This window comes from Mesoplodon densirostris, chromosome 4 (genome assembly GCF_025265405.1).
Source record: "Mesoplodon densirostris isolate mMesDen1 chromosome 4, mMesDen1 primary haplotype, whole genome shotgun sequence".
Taxonomy (NCBI): Eukaryota; Metazoa; Chordata; class Mammalia; order Artiodactyla; family Ziphiidae; genus Mesoplodon; species Mesoplodon densirostris.
In genome coordinates, this window is record NC_082664.1 from 51,027,024 (window position 1) to 51,042,101 (window position 15,078).

The 15,078-nt window shown below is 40.4% G+C and overlaps 1 pseudogene; it reads right to left on the reverse strand.

Moving 5' to 3' along the window:
- Positions 1 to 5,161: 5,161 nt before the first annotated feature.
- Positions 5,162 to 6,535, reverse strand: LOC132488055 (cleavage and polyadenylation specificity factor subunit 7-like; annotated as a pseudogene).
- Between the last annotated feature and the right edge of the window lie 8,543 nt (positions 6,536 to 15,078).

Here is a 15,078-nt window from a genome sequence, read left to right on the forward strand (position 1 = left end):
AAATGTGTTCTGTTCCTAAGAAACACGAGACTCCTTCAATGGCTAACTTAGCTCGAGGACTTCCCACTGGTTTGACTGAACCTCTTTGGGAGCCACGCTGCAGTCTGAGACTCTTACCACCCAACCTTCCTACCCCTCTCCTTCCACAAGAGTCAGACCTTTGTTTCCATCTGAAAGCTCTTTCTGCCTTTTCCTGCTCTCCCTTCCTTTGTCCTTCACAGCTGTTACCCTCTCTTGCACATCTTACCCCATCTTGGCATCCACTTCTTGGAGGACCCGAACAAACAATGACCTTGATTTTTATACTGTCACCCAAAACAAAATCAAGAAAACCTGTGGGAATAATAATCCTGGGCCTAGAGTAAAAAAAACAAAACAAAACCAGAAACGAACAAACAAAAAAACCCAACCAAAATCTAAAAGTTCAATAGTTTTCTTGTGAGAGCCACAAATTCTCTGTAAAACCAGTTGATATTTTCTGATGTTACCTCCTTTGTATTTTGCATGTCAAAACTATCCACAGCAGCATGTTACTATGAGAAAAAAGTCTGGCTTCTCCTGATATGCACTCTCTCTTATTCAAAGACTGATGCAGAGTTATTGAAAACTATCTTTCACATAAACATTTATACTGTTTATTAACTAACACATTTTAAATCATCTTACTTATTCCTGCTTAAAAATTTTTCCTGTTAGAAAATCATTATGAAAAGTATAGAACACTATTTTTAAAAAAATTAAAATCACCAGCTAGTTCCAGCATCCAAAGATACATGATATCCATAGTTACCATTTTAGTATGCTTTTGTCTGTGTTTTTTCTATGCACGTATTGATGTCTACGTAGGTGAGATAATACTCTCTATATAAATTTAGTATCCTGCTTTTCCCCATGGTATTAAATTTTTTATGGAATACTTCTAATGTCTTACAATATTCCACTGTACATTATCCTATGATTTACTTAACTATTATCTTACTGTTAGAATTCAGATAATTTCTAAATGGTATTAAATTTTTTATGGAATACTTCTAATGTCTTACAATATTCCACTGTACATTATCCTATGATTTACTTAACTATTATCTTACTGTTAGAATTCAGATAATTTCTAATTTTCTGGCTATTATAAACAGCCTATAATGAATATATTTGTTCATAAAACTTTAGTCTACATCTTGGGATTTTTTTCCTCTGTATAGATCCCTAGAAGTCTTCCCTGGTTTCCTGATAAGCTTGCAGCTTGAGGAGAATCAACAAGTTTATGCCCCACATTCACATAACATGTTAGAGGGATACAGGCCTAGCAGTCAGAAGACTCACTGCTGGGCCTGTATCCTTCTAACAATACCAAATCTCTTTACCTCAGAGTCCACAAGTGTAAAATCAGGGAGATGAATTAGGTAATCCCTATTGTTCCATCCATATTTAGTATTTCTTAAACATTCAATTAGTGGACCTAGCTCCTATCCAGTGCCGTAATTTTTCTTATACCTTATAGGGCTGTATAGACACAAAAGTACATGAATGATAATAGTGGATCTAGGGTATTACTATATTATTATCTTTATACCATAGACAACACTCCTTTATATAGGAATATAGTTGGCTCTATAACTCTGTTCTCTCCAACCCATATAACTTATAGCTATCTGTGTGTTTTTAAATTACTTTTGGCTTCTAAGTATTAAGTACTATATTATAACTATGTGAACCTACTCACTGAGCCTTTTACTATTAACCCAAGCAAAATTAGATGTTAAAATATCACATTTGAAATTTTTCTTTTGTGTTCCCTAAATTTACATCTGGCTCCACCTTCATAAAAAAGACTGTATTGGGCTTCCCTGGCACAGTGGTTAAGAATCCGCCTGCCAGTGCAGGGAACATGGTTTCGAGCCCCGGTCCAGGAAGATCCCGCATGCCGTGGAGCAGCTAAGCCCGTGTGCCACAACTACTAAGCCTGCGCTCTAGAGCCCGCAAGCCACAACTACTGAGCCCATGTGCCACAACTACTGAAGCACATGTGCCTAGAGCCCGTGCTCCAGAACAAAGAGAAGCCACCGCAATAAGAAGCCTCCACACCGCAACGAAGAATAGCCCCCGCTCACCGCAACTAGAGAAAGCCCGTGTGCAGCAACAAAGACCCAATGCAGCCAAAAAAAGAGACTGTATTAAGTGTTTCTCTGTGCATGACCTTCTGCTAGGAACTGAGTTATAAAGATGTTATTTATTTATTTATTTATTTTTTGTGGTACTCGGGCCTCTCACTGTTGTGGCCTCTCCCGTTGCGGAGCACAGGCTCCGGACGCGCAGGCTCAGCGGCCATGGCTCACGGGCCCAGCCGCTCCGCGGCATGTGGGATCTTCCCAGACCGGGGCACGAACCTGTGTCCCCTGCATCGGCAGGTGGACTCTCAACCACTGCGCCACCAGGGAAGCCCAAAGATGTTATTTTTGATGTCAAGGGATTTCTAATTTAAAAACCACAACACTGAGGACAAAGGAGCATCTAGCAAGCAGTCTGGATCTCAGCGCCTGCCAGGTACTGAAGGCCCCTCGTGGGAGGTCAGGAAGGGGAGGCTCTGAGGAATTCTGGGTTTCAAGAGGCTGGAGCCGGTGTAGTATTGTGCTCCTCAGAGAGAAGATCTGTGGAGGAAATGGGATTATGGAAGCTTTTCAAACTGAAGTGGTGAGGTTTGGGGTCTGCCAGAGAGAGAACATTTCAAGATCTGGGATCTAAATCAGGAAAGATTATTCTTCCTGATAAAGGTGGAAACAGAGCCATCTAATGTTTTACAGATTGAAAATATGTCAGATTCAGAATAAACAGGAATGATAGTAACTTAGGAAAGGCAGGTCTTAGCAAATGACAGTGCAAACAAGCCATGAGAGTGTGGAGTATAAAGGCTGAGCACTTGGACACACTGAAATGCTTACATGAGAAAATGCAATTACTTTCAGGTGCACTAGACCCAATTAGGTCCCCTTATTGCTTTTAATAACAACCGCTCTTTATGAAATACAGTAGTTCTGGCTATTCGCTCATACATTGTATTGTGAGCTTTACCTGGCTCTGCCATCAAGGACTGCATGAGGGGTATAGGAAAATGTTTTGTGGGAAAAATACTGCCTCTCCCCTAAATGGACTTGGGGTGGAGAGTGAAATGTAGTTTTGAGAATGCTAATATTACCAATCATCATTTAATTCTAAGCTGGGATATGTTTTCCAAGTGAGGATATTTTAATAGGCTAACTGATGCCCAATGTACTGTGCTACCCATTCATGAATTCTAGGAACTTGAAATTCTAGCACAGAAGAAGAGCCTTAGATGGGGCTCCCCTGAAAGCAAAGTGTGAGACACAGACTGGAGTGTGGAGTTGAACTGGGAGGTGACCCCAGGGAGCGGGAGTGAGGCTGCTGAGAGAGGGAGACAGAACAGGAGAGAGAATAATGCACAGCGACTTTTGACTTTGGAGTAGCCTGGATCTGAGGCCAGTAGAGGGAGAATTTTTACCGCCATGGACGGCAGGGACTCATCTCACCACAGGCCCTCAGAGGGACTGTGGCCAGTGTGTCCCAGGATTATCCCGCTGAAGGACAGGGAGGTGGGGGGATTCATTCACTAACTGCTCGTTCCTCATTCCCTGAAGTTTGTCCCCTAAGGCATTAACACACCCCACTTCCACATCACGTCCACGTGGACTGATCAGACTCTGGAGAAAATCTTCTGGACCCTCTTCCCGCGGAACATAGTCACTGGTTAGCTTCTCGGTGTCTGTCCTATAATACACCAGTACAAACATGCCCTTCTGGCTCTTCTCTCCACACTTCGCCCAAGCAGTTGTGGCATTTCTGCCTCATTTGTTGTAAGTTATTTTCATGTCCAACCAACAGAGAACCCGGCCAGCAACTTATTAAGTGTCCCTGCCTGGAAGTTAAATCCTGAGTCATGGGAGGGTGCTCCCAGGTCAATAAATGCTCACTATACAATGCTCCCCCTTCACACTCCACCTCCCTCTGTCCATCACCCTCAAGATCCACTCCCATGCTTGTTTCCGTGTTCCTGTCAGTACATTTTAGTCCTTCCCCTAAGAAAGCTGTCTGCTCCTGCAGCGGGGACTGCTTGGGCTATGCAGAGAGCTGACCCAAATTATTAAAATCTGATGGCATCTGTGTCTTGACTACTGATAATAATGCTGCTCTGAACATTGGGGTGCATGTATCTTTTCAAATTAGAGTTTTTGTCTTTTCCAAATGTATGCCCAGAAGTGGGAATGCTGGGTCAATATGGTAGCTCTAAGCAACCTAAATGTCCATCAACAGATGAATGGATAAAGAAGATGTGGTATATATATATATATATATATATATATATATATATATATATATATATATACACACACACACACACACAATGGAATATTACTCAGCCATAAAAAAGAATGAAATAATGCCATTTGTAGCAACATGGATGTACCTAGAGAGTATCATACAAAGTGAAGTAAGTTAGGCAGAGAAAGACAAATTATCATATGATATCACTTATATGTGTAGTCCAAAAAAAATGATACAAATGGACTTATTTACAAAACAGAAACAGACTCACAGACATAGAAAACAAACTTATGGTTACCAAAGGGGAAAGGGAGTAGGGGAGAGATAAATTAGGAGCTTGGGATTAACAGATACACACCACTATAAATAAAACATATAAACATCAGGGACCTACCGTATAGCATAGGGAACTATATTCAATATCTTGTAATAGCCTATAATGGAAAAGAATCTGAAAAAGAATAGATATATCTGCAGACACACATATATATGTATAACTGAATCACTTTGCTGTGTACCTGAAACTAACACAACATTGTAAATCAACTATACTTCAATAAAAATAATCTGATGGCAATGATGGAAGCTGGGGTCAATCTTGAAAAGGACAAGTATCACCTTACATCTGCCTCAGGTAAAGCCCTTGTGTCACCTGTTGGCAAAGGGGGTGCTGCTCTTCTCTAGCAAGATGGAAGGGAATGTTTCTTCCCACTCAGAGGAATCCAAGGCTTCAAAATTCTCAGGTACATCCACCTACATGCCTGATGAAGGTGAGGAGATGCAAGTCCATTAAAAAAAATTTCCTTCCAACCAGACTCCTTTCTCAATGGTGCCAGTCCCATTCTTTATTCTGGTATCTCTTGGGCTCCTGGTTCCTTTCTTGGAAATAATCATCATGCTGATCTTCATTAAGGAGCAGGTCGTGGTGCCTCCTGCTGCTCTCTTGGGACCAGCTAGATGATCTCTGAACAGATGTCTTTTTCTGGAAGAGCTCCTGCTGGCACCCACACTGTAGAACTTGGCTTCAGTGCCATGAAGCTCTTAAGGGGGGAGATGAGGACACAGCAACACTCATCACTGACGAGCTGAGACTGTTTGATAACAGTAATAGCTGCAAGCAGCATCTCGATCAAGTCACTGTAATCCCCTGCACTGGCTCCAGAAATCACTTTGGAAATGGCACTGTTGGAAATTGCTCTGTTTTGCTTCATGATCTCTCCAAATTCAACTTCACTCACCATAGAGGGTGGAAAGCCCAAATCTTGGCTGCAGTGATGGATAGAGGGGCCAAAGGCCTTCATGTAAATATCTGGTGGAGGCCCCACTGTAGCATTTGGTGGGGGAGAGAAGGCTGGATCGAGGTAAAGGTGGTGGGATGACCCGGGGGAAGTTACAGCTAAATAAGGAGATAATGGAGGGGCATGAGATGCTCATGGTAGATGCCAGAAGGAAGAGGAGGGACTCCAAAGCTTGAGGAGAGAAGTGGTAGGGATGGAACTGGGACTGGGACCAGACCCATCAGGTGAAGGGCTGAAGGAGGGCAATTGAAGTCGGGCAGCACACTGGGGGGCTTATCTATGTGGACGAATGAGAATACAACTTGCTCAGAGTGTGGCCCATCCACCAGCAGAACCACTAGAACCTCGGGCATGGTCCCATGGAGCTTTCTCCACTCTTGAGACTCAAATACATTCACGTTCTGAGCCCCTGCCTCAAACTGTGGCAGGTTCTGCCAGGTGGCTGACCTCACACCCACTTTTTCTCCATTAAGTACTTTTCTGGCAAGAATTTCCAACAGTTTTGTGGACAGTTTTCAGAGGCTTCCACCTCCTCAGCATACCCCCTTGGACTGGCCGTTTGCTCCATTCTCTGCAAATTTCAACTCCACCACACCACAGGCTCCTACAAAGTGAATAACCTGGCTCAGCTGCTTGTCTGTGGTCCAGCAGGAGAAGCTGCTCATATAGACAGCAGTTTGTCTGTTACTCAGGCCACTGTAGGTATGCAGAATTACAGGGCTTATTGGGCTTGGAGTTGACTCCTGGTGAACAGGAAGAGGTGGCTTAGGACTGCTGCTTCTATCATGTGAGAGCTGTAAGGTGGACATCAACAAATGGGATTGCTTTTCCCATAACACCCAAATTGTGATGTGGTTTCTGCCAAAGGAGGCGCGGCAACAGGGTCCTACAGCACCCATGGAGGGATGGTACTTCTGCCCGCACGTGCAGGGCAAGCTGCATCTCACATGAGAAGGGATGGGGCATATAAGGTGAGACTTGGCATGTGACAGGTAGGGTCACTGGAGACCTCTGGCTCAGCGGTGAGAGACTGAATTGGACTGAATTCTTCCTCTGTTCTCTGGACATTTCTAACATAGCCCTTAATCAGTCACTGAGGGAGTCTCCCAGGGTCAAAGAGGCACATTGCCTTGGGACAGAGGCTACAGGTTGTAGCATTTTCCCCCCGTCCCCCAACCCTCACCCGACCTCCCCTCAGAACATGAGAGCTGTCCAACCCGCCCAGTGGTAAGTGATGTGCTTACCCTCAAGGGCAGTTCTGGGTGTCTTTAAAATGTAGAGATAACCAAATAAGGTGATAATTTGAGGAAAAAATATAGAATGCCAGAAGAGCCATTTACCCAGAGAATTTTGTCTCCCCATTTTTATTTTGTTTTTACTCAATAATACAACTTTTAGCTTTAATTACTGAGAGCAAACAGGAAAAAAAAAAAGCCTTGTCCCTCTGTTGTCGGTTATTTGTTTATCTTTCTGGTAGGTTGAAAACTGTATAAGAAACTTGATGCTGTCAACATTTTATACTGCATTGTATTTTTTTCCTCTTGCAACAAAACATTTTAAAATGAGAAGTGAGGTATGAGCTGTTAAGCAAAAACTAAAAGACAAATATGTGATTCCACTTATATGAGTTAAAGTAGTCAAATTTATAGAAAGTAGACTGGTAGTTACCAGGGGCTGGGGGGAGGGGAGGGTGGGGAGTTAGTGTTTAATGGGTGCGAAGTTTCAGTTTGGGAAGATGAAAAGTTCTGGAGATGGATGGTGGCAGTGTTTGCACAATGTGAACATACCTAGTACCACCGAGCTGTACACTTTAAAATGATTAAAATGATAAAATTAATGTTGTATCTATTTTACCATGATACAAAAGAAAGGAAGAAAGGAAAAAAGAAAGAAGGAAAGAGGGAGAGGGAGGACGAACCCAGAGAGGAGACAAACACTTATCTGTAGACAGAAAAAAATTCCGCTCGCAAATCAGGATCTCATCTTTCAGTCATGGATGGGATAAAAACAAGATAGACTCCTACCAAGTCTGTACCCAAGGGCAGCCGTCAACAGGCTCCCTCCCTGATGAGTCTTTCCTTCTGACACAGAAAGCAAAAAAATGAGTATTAAATTGGATTTTTATGCCGTTCGATATTTCAGACTCTGGGTGTGGTGTGATTGCTGTATTTACTGAATGCCTGCAGCGAACCAGACACTCTGTAAACCTCAGAGTCACTCCTATCAGATAGATCTTACTATTCTCTCTCTCTCTCTCTTTTTAACAGATTAGCAAACTGAAACTCAGAGAGGTTGAACCACTTCCTGAGACCTTAATGGTCTATTAGGCTATTAATGGGCTAGAAGCAGAATTTAGTCCTGGCTAGGCCTGTCTCCCAAACCCCACCCCACCACCCTCTCTTTCCTTCAGTAACACTTGCAATGCTCTTTGCTGGCTGGACTCACACCAAGAAGGGACATGGTTCAGGAGGGTGCAAATTTAGTTCATTTCAACAAATGTGACAGGATGCTGGTCGCTGTGCTAGAAATTGATAAGTGGTGTGTGACCTTATATTATGCATTTCCATATAGTCTATAAAATGCCCTTCTGATTGTGACAAGAAAGCTAAAGTGGACAAAACATTTTGAAGGAGCCAGCTCAAAGGTGTTGCCACTGGCCATATGGAATATCATTTTGAAAATCCATGATACCCCTAGTGATACTCAGAGAGAGAGATAGAAAAAGAGAAAAGAGGAAAAGATCTTTATAGAAGAATAACTTAGAGAGAAGGAGATAATAAATAGAAACAAAATGATTTCATTAGAAATCATCATTTTGTAACCCTTATATAATAATTGATTCGGGCAAGGATTAATAAAGGATGCTAAAACCATTGGGTGAAAGTTTGTTGGAGAATAAGATAGTTCTATTATTCAAATTATTACCCCACAGATTCTCCTTTAATTAAAAATGAAAAAATATGTTTACAGTGAAGATATCTGGCAGACGCGCCTTAACCAAGTGATCAAACTTGTTTCTCAGTAATAGCAGAACAAAATTTGCATTCTGTACCTCTTTCTCATAAGCTACAGGGGGAAATACACAATGTCATTTATGTAGTTGCCTTGCCAAAATGTTTAACTTGAATCTTATCATTAGGACCAATCCAGAATTGTGGTAAATCGATAAGACAATAACTCAGATTCTTCAAAATGTCAGTGTCAGGAAAGAAAGAAGAAAAGGCAGAGGGATACTATTCTGTATTAAAGGAGACGAAAGAGTTGTAACAGCCAGACATAATGCATGAATCTGGATTTCATCTTGGATTATTTAAAATTATTTATTTATTTACTTATTTTGGTTGCACCAGGTCTTAGTTGCGGCAGGCGGGCTCCTTAGTTGCAGCACGTGGGAGCCTTAGTTGCAGCCTGCAGGCTCCTTAGTTGCGGCAGTCGGGCTCCTTAGTTGCAGCACTCAGGTTCCTTAGTTGCGGCATGCATGTGGGATCTAGTTCGCTGACCAAGGATCGAACCTGGGCCCCCTGCATTGGGAGCTTGGCGTCTTATCCACTGCACCACCTGGGAGGTCCCCTCATCTTGGATTTTAAAAATATGTAAATGCCATTTTGAAGATAAGTGGACTGTATGTTAGATGATATTATCAAGTCATTGAAAGTGTCATTTGGGGTGAAGTGTCATGATATTTGCAACTTATTTTTAAATGATTCAAAAAGTATGTTTTTATATATATATGTTATATAAATATAAAAGTTATATACATATATAAATATAAGTAAATATATAGAGACAGACAAAGGCAGAAACTGAGTAGAATCAATGACCGACCTATTAGCAATGAGCATCCCTAGGGCCCACATTGTGGTCTTGAAATACTATTTCTCACTAAAAGAAACCAGAGCCTGTGGAAAAAATGGCTAATTCCAAGTCTGTGGCAGAAAATGACAAGATGAGCCTGGAATATCTTGTCTATCAAATACCAAGGAGGTTATCAAACACTGTTAGGATCACCTCAAAAATTTCACAGCCCACCTGAAGAAGATTTCACTGGCCAAAGATGAGAGAACTAGAGCTTCAGTCATGATAATAGTAATTATGATGGATTAAAACAAATCAAATGTTTAAATCTATGAGCTCAAAAAGAATTGATCACCTTCAGAGTGTGATAGGGCATCAATTCATTATCTTGAAAAATGGTTTAAATAAAAACAAAATCTATCCTGCCTTTCTATATGAACTATATAACACTGGGTAACCAAATAATAGATTGGGGGAGTATCTCTTTATAATAGTGTTTCAACTAACAAATGAGTAGAAATTATTAAAATTAGAATATCTCCATTCTGCACACCAAGTGAACTACTAGATACAGGCAGTAATAATCACCAATGGCTGCTGACATCACACCGAGGGAGACAACCAGATGTGCCTCCTACAGAATTGCCCGACACCTGCTTGCCTTGACAACAGGATCAGCGTGATCCAGCTCCCAATTTGCAGGAAATACAGAGGACAGAGAACCTGTTGAATTACACCACGAGCATGCACTCAACAGAATCCAGGCTGTGGGAAACTCCGCCAGTCGAAGGACGCAGATAAAGTGTAAGGGAAAGAAAGAGATCATTAAGTTAAAACTTAAAATATATTTTGTAATAGGCAAGACTAAATTATAATGTCCAGGGACATTTGATCACAATTGGGTGATAAAACTATTTGCAAAGCAGCAATTACTGTAGACGTAATTGGGGAAGAAAGTGTTCATCATTGGAATGAGTTTCATGGACAGAGCTTCTGAAGTGGAAGCCAGTTTTATTTTCTGACCTGGGTTGTAGTTACAAAGCTGTTCACTTTTATAAAAGTTAATTGTCATACATTTGTTTCGTGTAGCTTTCCATATCTTTATTTTATATTCTAATAAAATTAATTGTTTTAAAAGAGAGAAACATATTTTAGGAGACACAGCAACCAACTGCAATCTGTGGACCTTGTTTGGATCCTAATTTGAACAAACTAATTATAAGCTATTTATGAGATAATCAGGCAAATTAAAACATTGACTAGATCTTTGATGATACTTAGGTATTATCGTTTAATTTTAGATGTAATAATGCTATTGTGTGTTTTAGAAACAGAGTCATTATTTAAAGATACACACTGAAATATTTTAGATAATGCCTAAGGTTTACTTCAAAATAATACATTGGGGGTAGAAATGGCAAGTAGATGTATAAATGAAACAAATTGGCCAAAGTTGATAATTGGTGAGACTCGTTGCAGAGTACATGGGGAGGGGGGTCATTATAGTATTCCCTCGACTTCTGTGCATGTTTGAAATTTTCCATAATGAGAAATTTCTTTCATGATTTGAACGAGTAGTTTATAAGCAAAAGAAAGCTGGATCCCTAAGTTCTGGGTGTGGATGGCTCAAGCAGCTCCCTCTCTCTTCAGGGAACTACTCTGAAAATTCTCCCTCCATGGAACAGTTGTTTAAGTCAACCAAAACTTCAGGGCCAGGTGTCATTTGTCAGATAAAATGTCCCTGCATACCGAATATTCCCAACACTTCTTTCAGATCAGACTGGCCAAATAAAACATGTTTTCACTTCTCTGTGGAGGGCTGAGGACTGTGAACCACAGCCTCTCTGCAGTGTGCATCCTGTCTAGGAGTTGAAGCCCAGATTGGTACGTTGTAGGACAGAACCTTCCATTCCATCCTGCAGACTTTCAGGTCCAGACCCAATATCTGTCTCTGAAATGCCTCCCACACTTGTTGAACAGCTGCTCAATCTCAAGTTAGCACCCAAAGTAAAACATAATAATATGGGTTTTTTTTAAGGCCTCGCTGCCTCAATTTTGTCATGCTGACATCAGCACCATATGCCTACTGGTGTGGCAAATTGAGAAGAAAGTGTTTCTATGGCCATGCTGCTGATTTCAAAAATAGCATAGCTAATGAGCCAGCTGTGGTTAGGCAGAAAAACGTTAATAATCATTTCTGCAGTTTCTTTCATCCTAAACAGTTCTCACATATTACTCTCTATCTTTTCAAAACTGTAATACAGATGTCATACAGATGACCCATTTGAATGGGTTCTATTCTAAACAAGCCACCTGGGAGATCACTGTTTTTATCAAAAGGTAGGGAAAATAATTTATCCCAGGTCAAATGGGCAGCGCTAAAAGTAAATTATGATTTTGACAAAATGATGTACGTTTTATAAGACGGTGTTATCAGTTCATGAAGATACAGTGTCCCCCTGGAACTTAAAAATGAGGGAAATAAAGATTGACTTGAGCATTAAACTGTGCAATCAATATATAGTGATCAGAGCTGAGAATACAAATCTGCTTAGAGACCAGACAACTGTCAGGTCAGCAAGACTGGGCTGTCAAAGAATGAATATATTATGATACCTAAAGAGTACGTTCACCCAAAGTGTGTGTGGGGGGTGGGGTGTGATGTTGGTCCATCAGAGAAATACAGGAAAAAGTGTCACTCAGACAAGTGTTGGCTATGTGTGTCTAAACATTGTTCAGGGGATGGGAGCCTTAACCAATGGCTCTGAATTACTTGAGTCTTATGGCTCAAGATCACGTGAGCCAGATTCATCAAGCTTTGGAAACTCAAGGCAGAGGTCGCAAACTAGAGTACTGGGCACCTAACCTCGCTTACAGTTGGATTCGTCTGGCTCTGTTAGGTTCTTTTTAACTGGAAACTTTTTTTTATTGAAAAGATTTTACATAAGATTATCCTTTTATTACTTTTTTTGGAAAAATCCCACATTCCCACGTGGCAACAATCAGCTAGAGCTGTGTAAGAGCTGTCCCCTGCAGACGGCTCTCTGCTGTCCACAGCCCACACCAGGCCCCTTCGCTCAGCTGGCTTACATCCCTGGCCCCTGGACACATCTGCACTGGCCACCCCCAGCTTAATACCTTCAGCTGGCCTCACTTCCTGTGTTTTGAATCCATGCTGCTCACAAAATCTTCTTTTCCAGCCTGACTTCCCTTGTTGGTCTTCTACAGGGAGAAAATGAGCTGGTCATGCCAATGTGAGGATTCCTGACTTTGTGACAGTTTTATGTTTCAAGGCTCAGTAAGACATTGGCATTTTGATTTTACACATCAATCTCCGATAAATCAGCCCTAGAGAGATGGCTCCACTCTTGGTGTAGCAACAAAATCAAGTGTCATTCTCCAAGGCTGACAATCAAACTTCTGTTGCTGCTAATACAGTGGCTTGGGACTAAACTATTCAATGTCACCATATGGAATCCTGCACAAAGGAGACATTTTCCAATTTTTATTTTATTTAGAAGATACTGTATGGTCTAATTTTGTTTTATAAATCACATTTGCTTACACTATACTTTTGTATGTAAGTGTGTGTGTGTGTGTGTGTGTAAAATCCAAAAATGGGAGATTGGGTTAGTGGAAGAGCATACAAAATGAAAGTTTTGGTTCAAAAAATACGATCTTTGCCTTTCTAGCACTTCTTCCTGCAGAGTGCTGAGGGTATGTTTTTGGTTCCTTTATCCTTCCTATTAGTATCACATTTCATGACTCTTTATTAATTGTGAAAGAATTAATGCTTTTTCGAACTCTCAGACCTTATCTTCTCCACTCTGAATGCCATTGCCTCTGCAGTCACCCACTAGCCGCCTATATTTTATAATTTAGAAAATGTCCACCTACATATTGCACCTCCATTGTGTCATCTGCCAGAAAGCAAGATGATTGGGAAAGAAAATCTTAAAAGCACTTCCTACACGTTCACACATTGCAGAGGCTTTACATCATAGGCATTTGGGAGTCCCACTATGTCTGAAAGAACTTTGGAATGATTCGTGCAGGAAATAACTTGGGAAAAGATAATTCTGAAAGATTCTCATTAGCATGAGTACTGTATTGCTGACTCATGTAACAACTCTGAAATATTTAAGATCCTCCAACACTTTTCCCATTTCAACCATAAACATAGACATCTCATTCATTCATTCATTTTAAAAAAAATGGTTACCAAGCATCTACTATGTGCAGGTAATTAAAGATATATCTAAAGCCAATAGAAAGCAGTTTTCCTAGACTCAGTGTCAAAGCTCATAATAATGATGATAACAATAAAACAGACAAGGACATTTTTGCCTTTGTAACCATGTGAGTGATTTCAGTTGTTCTGTTGTCTGTACTTCAGGCTAGAACTGTTTGGCAGCTTACAAGAACTTCCAGAAAGTGCCAAGTGGATCTACACTTATGATTTTTGTTTTCCTCCCATAAAGAGGTGTCTTTGGACATCAAACTGGAGTTTGCTACAAAATGGAGGCTGTAGCCGGCAACTGTTTAGGGAACATTCCTTTTTTTTTTTTAGTTTTTTGGGTTATTTTTTTTTGTTATTTTTTTTTGCCCATGCCACTCAGCATGTGGGATCTTAGTTTCCTGACCAGGGATCGAACCCGCACCCCTGCATTGGAAGCATGGGGGCTTAACCACGACCGCCAGAGAAGTCCCAGGGGAATATTTCTGAGTATTGCTTCTAGATAATTTTTAAAACACAACAGAATATCAGAAACTGTTTTTCTATCGATCTCTGTCCCTCCTGTATCATTTCTATGTATCACTTATGGTGGAAGCATCTAAAAATGAAGTGAATATGTGGCATATTGAGAAACAATAACTAAACATATTTCTTAAAATTATGTTTTTGGAATCACAGATGCATTTGCTTAATACATTAGTCACACATAAAAAGATCCTAACTGAGTAACTTCTCAGACCTTTCATTTCTGCAAAACGGAGTACTTCAAGGCTGACCATTCAATCACTAAAATACATCTTCAATGACAGGAAGAAGTACTTGGGTTAATTCTTTATCAGGGTTACAAACTTAAGTTTGTTTTAGATCTTGCTTTCTAAGAATCAAAGAGAAGAATAGAAGAACAGAAAAATGACCACAGTTTTGAAGGACTGAATACTGATGTATTAATTACAGAATTGACAGTCCAGCTCCAGTAACTCAAATAAAGCAGCTGGCATTGGCCTGGGAATGGGTTTTATCCCATAAAGATATTACATTTATTGCCTTTAATGAGTACATAGAATTCAGATAGAGATAGGAATATCAGAGATACAATTTTAATGTAAACATTAATGTAAGTAGGATCTATTTTTTTCCTAAAATAGATCTACTTGACTAAAAATTTGTTTCCTGTAAACTGTCAGCAATAAATGAAGGAATTTAGTCACTTAACAAATAGTGGTCTGGAAGCTATGTGAGATTATGTGTTCTTAAAACTTTTAAATAGCTAAACTTAGTAACAAAACTATGTTTATCATAGTAACAAAACAATGACTCTGTGAGTTTTATGTGGGAACCGTGCAATTAATTTTAAAACCGCCTTAGCAACCTGGAGGTAAGCTTAGTGATGTGACATTCAATGAAGACGTT